The sequence below is a fragment of the Oncorhynchus tshawytscha genome, linkage group LG16, assembly GCF_018296145.1.
Source record: "Oncorhynchus tshawytscha isolate Ot180627B linkage group LG16, Otsh_v2.0, whole genome shotgun sequence".
NCBI lineage: Eukaryota > Metazoa > Chordata > Actinopteri > Salmoniformes > Salmonidae > Oncorhynchus > Oncorhynchus tshawytscha.
In genome coordinates this window covers 80,740,267-80,747,552 of record NC_056444.1, presented here as the reverse complement: position 1 = coordinate 80,747,552, position 7,286 = coordinate 80,740,267, and the positions used below count along the sequence as shown (strand labels likewise).

The 7,286-nt window shown below is 41.4% G+C and overlaps 1 long non-coding RNA gene across 1 annotated transcript in view; it reads left to right on the top strand.

Annotated features, from left to right (window-relative positions):
• Positions 1 to 7,031, top strand: part of LOC121839649 — an 18,841-nt gene extending 11,810 nt beyond the window's left edge. The window contains exons 2-3 of the long non-coding RNA XR_006079141.1: positions 4,619 to 4,654; positions 6,028 to 7,031. This is a non-coding gene — a long non-coding RNA (uncharacterized LOC121839649). The remainder of the gene's footprint in view (positions 1 to 4,618; positions 4,655 to 6,027) is intronic.
• Positions 7,032 to 7,286: the final 255 nt, after the last annotated feature.

Below are 7,286 nucleotides of genomic sequence, written 5' to 3'. Positions count from 1 at the left end.
TAGGGTTAGAGTTTAGAATAAGGGTAAGGGTTGGAGTTTAGAATAAGGGTTAGGATTAGGGTTAGAGTTTAGAATAAGGGTAAGGGTTAGAGTTTAGAATAAGGGTTAGGGTTAGAGTTTAGAATAAGGGTTAGGGTTAGAGTTTAGAATAAGGGTTAGGGGTTAGGGTTAGAGTTTAGAATAAGGGTTAGGGGTTAGAGTTTAGAATAAGGGTTAGGGTTAGAGTTTAGAACAAGGGTTAGGGTTAGGGTTAGAGTTTAGAATAAGGGTAGGGTAGGGTTAGGGTTTAGATTAAGGGTTAGGGTTAGAGTTTAGAATAAGGGTTAGGGTTAGAGTTTAGAATAAGGGTAAGGGTTGGAGTTTAGACTAAGGGTTAGGGTTAGAGTTTAGAATAAGGGTTAGGGGTTAGGGTTAGAGTTTAGAATAAGGGTTAGGGTTAGAGTTTAGAATAAGGGTTAGGGTTAGAGTTTAGATTAAGGGTAAGGGTTAGAGTTTAGATTAAGGGTAAGGGTTAGAGTTTAGAATAAGGGTTAGGGTTAGAGTTTAGAATAAGGGTTAGGGTTAGGGTTAGAATTTAGAATAAGGGTTAGGGGTTAGAGTTTAGAATAAGAGTTAGGGTTAGAGTTTAGAACAAGGGTTAGGGTTAGAGTTTAGAATAAGGGTAGGGTAAGGGTTAGAGTTTAGATTAAGGGTTAGGGTTAGAGTTTAGAATAAGGGTAAGGGTTGGAGTTTAGACTAAGGGTTAGGGTTAGAGTTTAGAATAAGGGTTAGGGTTAGAGTATAGAATAAGGGTTAGGGGTTAGGGTTAGAGTTTAGAATAAGGGTAAGGGGTTAGGGTTAGAGTTTAGAATAAGGGTTAGGGTTAAAGTTTAGAATAAGGGTTAGGGTTAGAGTTTAGATTAAGGGTAAGGGTTAGAGTTTAGAATAAGGGTTAGGGTTAGAGTTTAGAATAAGGGTTAGGGTTAGAGTTTAGAATAAGGGTTAGGGTTAGAGTTTAGAATAAGGGTTAGGGGTTAGAGTTTAGAATAAGGGTTAGGGTTAGAGTTTAGAATAAGGGTTAGGGTAAGGGTTAGAGTTTAGATTAAGGGTTAGGGTTAGAGTTTAGATTAAGGGTTAGGGTTAGGGTTAGAGTTTAGAATAAGGGTTAGGGTAAGGGTTAGAGTTTAGATTAAGGGTTAGGGCTAGAGTTTAGATTAAGGGTTATGGTTAGAGTTTAGAATAAGGGTTAGGGTTAGAGTTTAGAATAAGGGTTAGGGTTAGAGTTTAGAATAAGGGTTCGGGTAAGGGTTAGAGTTTAGATTAAGGGTTAGGGTTAGAGTTTAGAATAAGGGTTAGGGTTAGAGTTTAGATTAAGGGTAAGGGTTAGAGTTTAGAATAAGGGTTAGGGTTAGAGTTTAGAATAAGGGTTAGGGTAAGGGGTTAGGGTTAAAGTTTAGAATAAGGGTTAGGGTTAGGGTTAAAGTTTAGAATAAGGGTTATGGATAGGGTTAAAGTTTAGAATAAGGGTTAGGGTTACAGTTTAGGGTTAGAGTTTAGAATTAGGGTTAGGGTTAAGGTTTAGAATAAGGGTTAGGGTTAAGGTTTAGAATAAGGGTTAGGGTTAGGGTTAAAGTTTAGGATAAGGGTTAGGGTTAGGGTTAACGTTTAGAATAAGGGTTATGGTAAGGGTTAGTAGATAGTTAGTTGAAAATGTTACTCATTGTCTGTAGAGCATCTACAGATGGACTATCCAAAGAAAGTGTTACACAGACTGCTTGTAAATGATTGTAGTGTGGAAGGTTTCTGTGGCACCAGGACCCAGATATCACTCTTAGTCCCAAATGGCACCCTATTCCTTCTATTGGGCACTACTTTGACTAGGGTGCATAGGGTCCTGACTTGACTAGGGCCCATAGGATTCTTACTTGACTAGGGCGCATAGGGTTCTGACTTGACTAGGGCCCATAGGATTCTGACTTGACTAGGGCGCATAGGGTTCTGACTTGACTAGGGCCCATAGGGTTCTGACTTGACTAGGGCCCATAGGATTCTGACTTGACTAGGGCGCATAGGGTTCTGACTTGACTAGGGCGCATAGGGTTCTGACTTGACTAGGGCCCATAGGATTCTGACTTGACTAGGGCCGATAGGGTTCTGACTTGACTAGGGCCCATAGGGTTCTGACTTGACTAGGGCACATAAGGCTCTGGTCAAAAGTACTGCACTATATAGGGAATAGAGTGCCATTTGGGATGCAAACATATTAGTGGCCTTCCTAATTGCCCTATACAGGCTGAAAGGCTGTGGTTCTGAATAATGAGGTAACAGAAGAACCATATTTCTACCTTATGATTAATGTATTGAAGCAGACAGAGGCTTCAGTTCTATCAGTCTATGGTCTGCTTTCTTTGTTTTGTTTTCCTACATGCTGACTGCTAGGTTGAGGTTTTCCCAGATCTAGTGGATGACTACTCTTTAGGTTGAGGTTTTCCCAGATCTAGTGGATGACTACTCTTTAGGTTGAGGTTTTCCCAGACTTAGTGGATGACTACTCTTTAGGTTGAGGTTTTCCCAGACTTAGTGGATGACTACTCTTTAGGTTGAGGTTTTCCCAGACTTAGTGGATGACTGCTCTTTAGGTTGAGGTTTTCCAGACTTAGTGGATGACTGCTAGGTTGAGGTTTTCCCAGACCCAGTGGATGACTGCTCTTTAGGTTTTCCCAGACTTAGTGGATGACTCCTCTTTAGGTTGAGGTTTTCCCAGACCTAGTGGATGACTACTCTTTAGGTTGAGGTTTTCCCAGATCTAGTGGATGACTGCTCTTTAGGTTGAGGTTTTGCCAGACCTAGTGGATGACTACTCTTTAGGTTGAGGTTTTCCCAGATCTAGTGGATGACTGCTCTTTAGGTTGAGGTTTTGCCAGACCTAGTGGATGACTACTCTTTAGGTTGAGGTTTTCCCAGACCTAGTGGATGACTACTCTTTAGGTTGAGGTTTTCAGCTTCCTGGATATACAGTATGCACAGAGAGAACAGTGGGTTAGGGTTAGGGTTCACAACCGATCCCCAATCTCTCCATGTTGTCCTTTTTGCTCAAATTCTTTAATGTGTGTGGATAAAGTGGTAGAAGCTCCACCACTACATTACTCATCCATACTTATCCGGACCCCCTCAGATCTACAAACATTGAAAGCTTTGGGCCAAGGGGAAAGGGTTGGAAGCAAATTGGGACTGGCTGTGAAGGCTGCAGCTCTAGTGAAGTGAAGTTGAAAGTCCCTGTGCTTGCCACCTGTATGTACGTTGAGAGGCTATTGGCTAATGGTCGCTGGCTGAACCTTTAGAACTTGGAGGGCATGTGGCTGTCATTCTAGAACCAATCAAACGTCTATCACATCCATTCTACCCCACAGCTGTGTCCAGCTAAATCCCATAGGGCTCTGGTCAAAAGTAGGTCCCTATTTAGACAACAGGGTGTGATTTGGGACGCGGTCTCTGTATTGTCACATCTGTCTAGCCACCAGCGATGTCACAGGAAATTAGAAATCCCAGTATTGTTTTTCTTTTATTAGACTGTGAATTGTGCCGTGATGCTGTATTAAAAAAACACAGGTTTTATTCTCTTCTGAAAAAGCATAAGAAAAAAAAAACATTCATCAAGTTAAATCAAATTGTATTGGTCACATACACGTGTTTAGAAGATGTTATTGGTCACATACACGTGTTTAGAAGATGTTATTGGTCACATACACATGGTTAGCAGATGTTATTGGTCACATACACGTGGTTAGCAGATGTTATTGGTCACATACACACGGTTATCAGATGTTATTGGTCACATACACACGGTTATCAGATGTTATTGCGGTTGCAGCCAAATGCTTTTAAATGCTTTATTTGAAATGATGGGAGTTTGTGCTCATGGTTATGCATGATGGAGTTTCCTCTTTCATCATGACGGAGGGATTATGACTGCTACTGAATGTTATGTCTGTTCATTTGTAATGTTATGACTGCTACTGAATGTTATGTCTGTTCATTTGTAATGTTATGACTGCTACTGAATGTTATCTGTTCATTTGTAATGTTATGACTGCTACTGAATGTTATGTCTGTTCATTTGTAATGTTATGACTGCTACTGAATGTTATGTCTGTTCATTTGTAATGTTACGTCTGTTCATTTGTAATGTTATGTCTGTTCATTTGTAATGTTATGACTGCTACTGAATGTTATGTCTGTTCATTTGTAATGTTATGACTGCTACTGAATGTTATGTCTGTTCATTTGTAATGTTACGTCTGTTCATTTGTAATGTTATGTCTGTTCATTTGTAATGTTATGACTGCTACTGAATGTTATGTCTGTTCATTTGTAATGTTATGACTGCTACTGAATGTTATGTCTGTTCATTTGTAATGTTATGACTGCTACTGAATGTTATGTCTGTTCATTTGTAATGTTATGACTGCTACTGAATGTTATGTCTGTTCATTTGTAATGTTATGACTGCTACTGAATGTTATCTGTTCATTTGTAATGTTATGACTGCTACTGAATGTTATGTCTGTTCATTTGTAATGTATTTTGTTTCGAGGTATGCCAAATCCCCCTGACTTTATGTTCTCCACCATTTACATAGGAAACAACGCAGCGGTCCAGCCCAACTGGAAGACTGGTGAGTAAAATATAGTGTGTAACGTACACAAATATTCTAAAATGCACATACAATTTTATGATAAGCGTAAAAAGTGCTGTGATTTGGCATGGATAAATAAAAAAAATAAGTTTCATATTCGCCCCGTCCACCTGGCCCCGTCCACCTGGCCCAGTTCCAGTCGAACGCGATTGTGTTTCCGTTTTACGACGCCGGCGAATTCCTTCAGAGTTGGCGTCATTAACAAATAAACCAAATCAAAACACGGCTCACATTTGGGAACACACACACAAATGGCTTCACCAGGAGGAGGGAAAAGGATTGGTATTTTTTGAAGGCCGATGTTCAGCCCAGCCAATCAAGCAGCTCTTAACACTCTGCTTGGGCACTTTTATCCAACAACGTATCAGTAGAGACGGCTGGATGCGCTTGATGCTCTGGCCTTGGAAAGTCAAACTCAATTTTGTGGAAGGTCGGCTAATAATCAAAGTCACTTGTATTTCTATGTGTAACGTTACTTAACATAAGTGATTACAGCATACAAGCAGCCTACGTGTGTTGTGATGACAGTTACTATAATCCATAGGCCGACGTTACGATAGAGTTCTCTGATGATAGGATCAATGTCCGCATTACTTGGTCTTGTAATCGATGCTTATAAGGCGACTTTCTTTGTTGCTTTTATAGATTAAAGCGCGCAACACTGCCTCATCTAGACACAGAATGTTAAAATAGTCAGGCTTAACGTTTTTAATGTCACCTTTATTTAACTAGGCAAGTCAGTTAAGAACAAATTCTTATTTACAATGACGCTCCCCCCCCCCCAGGCTAAACACTACCCCAGGCTAAACACTACCCCAGGCTAAACACTACCCCAGGCTAAACACTACCCCAGGCTAAACCCGGACGACGCTGGGCCAAATGTGCGCCGCTCTGTGGGACTCCCAATCACGGCCGGATGTGATACAGCCTGGAATCGAACCAGTGACTGTAGTGACACTTCTTGCACTGAGATGCAGAGTCTTGGACCGCTGCCCCACTCGGGAGACCCCCCAAAAAAGATAGCATATTCATTTGAGGAATCTAAGTATTCTGTCAAATCTCATGTTGGTGTAGGAAGGTAGGTTTATGGAGTCCAGGTGAGTAGGGTATACAATGTAGTTAAACATGTCAGCATCACATGTATTTCTTTAGGGGGGGGGGGGTGCCTAAAGTATGGTAAGTATACTAAGTGGTCTCATCTCATTGGGAACAATAGCAATGTAAGTTTATGATGAAACTTGCATGTGTGTTTTGATGAAGTTGATCACATAGTCCTCCGTCACCAAATTGTTAATAATGGGCTTTTCTCTGAACGCATTTTTGTTGTTGTTCTAACAAACATTCTATCGCAGGTGCAGAATGCCGTGTCCAAGGGGCTAACTGGCATAGCCTGCTCAGATGAGCAGTGACAATGGAGTTCAGGGACTCGGAGGAACCTTGAGCCAAAGTGGTTAAACAGCATTGACTTCCCACACCATAAGGCCAGTGACCAATATGCAGAAAAGCGTCCGGAATGTCCACCTCTGGTTCCCACTCCTGCCTCCCACCTCTGGTTCCCACTCCTGCCTCCCACCCCTGGTTCCCACTCCTGCCTCCCACCCCTGCCTCCCACCCCTGGTTCCCACTCCTGCATTCCACTCACAGGAGGAATTTAATAGGAGCCTGAGACACCTGCATCTGCCTGTGGGGAATCTGCTCTATGAGTGTGTTAATGCTGAACCGACAATAACATCACAGCCAGTAGCATCCCAGGTAAAATTGGACGGAAAGGAATATTTATTTATGGCTGTACCATTTTCAATGTATTTGAAGATAATGAGCTCCCAGTGGCTGGAAGAATGTGGATACTCTGTGGACCACAGAGGCACTGATGTCAGTGTTGAAGAGCCATGGTTATCAGCAAGCCCTGGTGGAATACTGAAATCCAAGGAGTTGTTGAAGATCAAGTGTCCTGTCATGGGGTAGAGGCTGTGATTTTCTGGATGATGTCTTCAATAGGAAAGTGATGTGAAGGTGATGGAGGACTACACCTCGACTGCAACCACATGGGCCACGTGGCTACAACATGCAGGTACAAATTGGTCTGTTTCGCACAGGACTGAGAGAAAGTAAGGTGTTCATCTGGACTGCATCCCAGCAAGTTGTCATCCCTGTTCCCTATGATACACAGTCCTGTGCAGAGGCTGTCCTGAGGTTGAAGGCATTCTACTCAACACACATGCTGACATTTATTGTTGAGGAGCATCAGGCAGATTGTCACTGAGTGACAAATATATATATGCAGCTCTGTAGAAGTATGTAGTCAGATGTCTCACCTGTTTGCAGTTACTATTAAAACCTTGTTTTTCAATTAAAAAGCCTGACTTAATGCATCAACAGTCTCAGTGGAAAAACATTTTTACGGCTTTGTTTTTTATTAAGATTAACGAGTATGTAAAACAAATAATTAAGTTGAGTTGTTATTAGAATGAATTGACATTTATTTAACATAACTTTTGACAACTTTAATTCATTATTGGGAAATAGACCTTGTGAATGGCATTTGACTGGTCAGTTAATTCAGGATTTTCGTGATTGATATCACCACGCAGGTTACACAGGGCAGCACAGA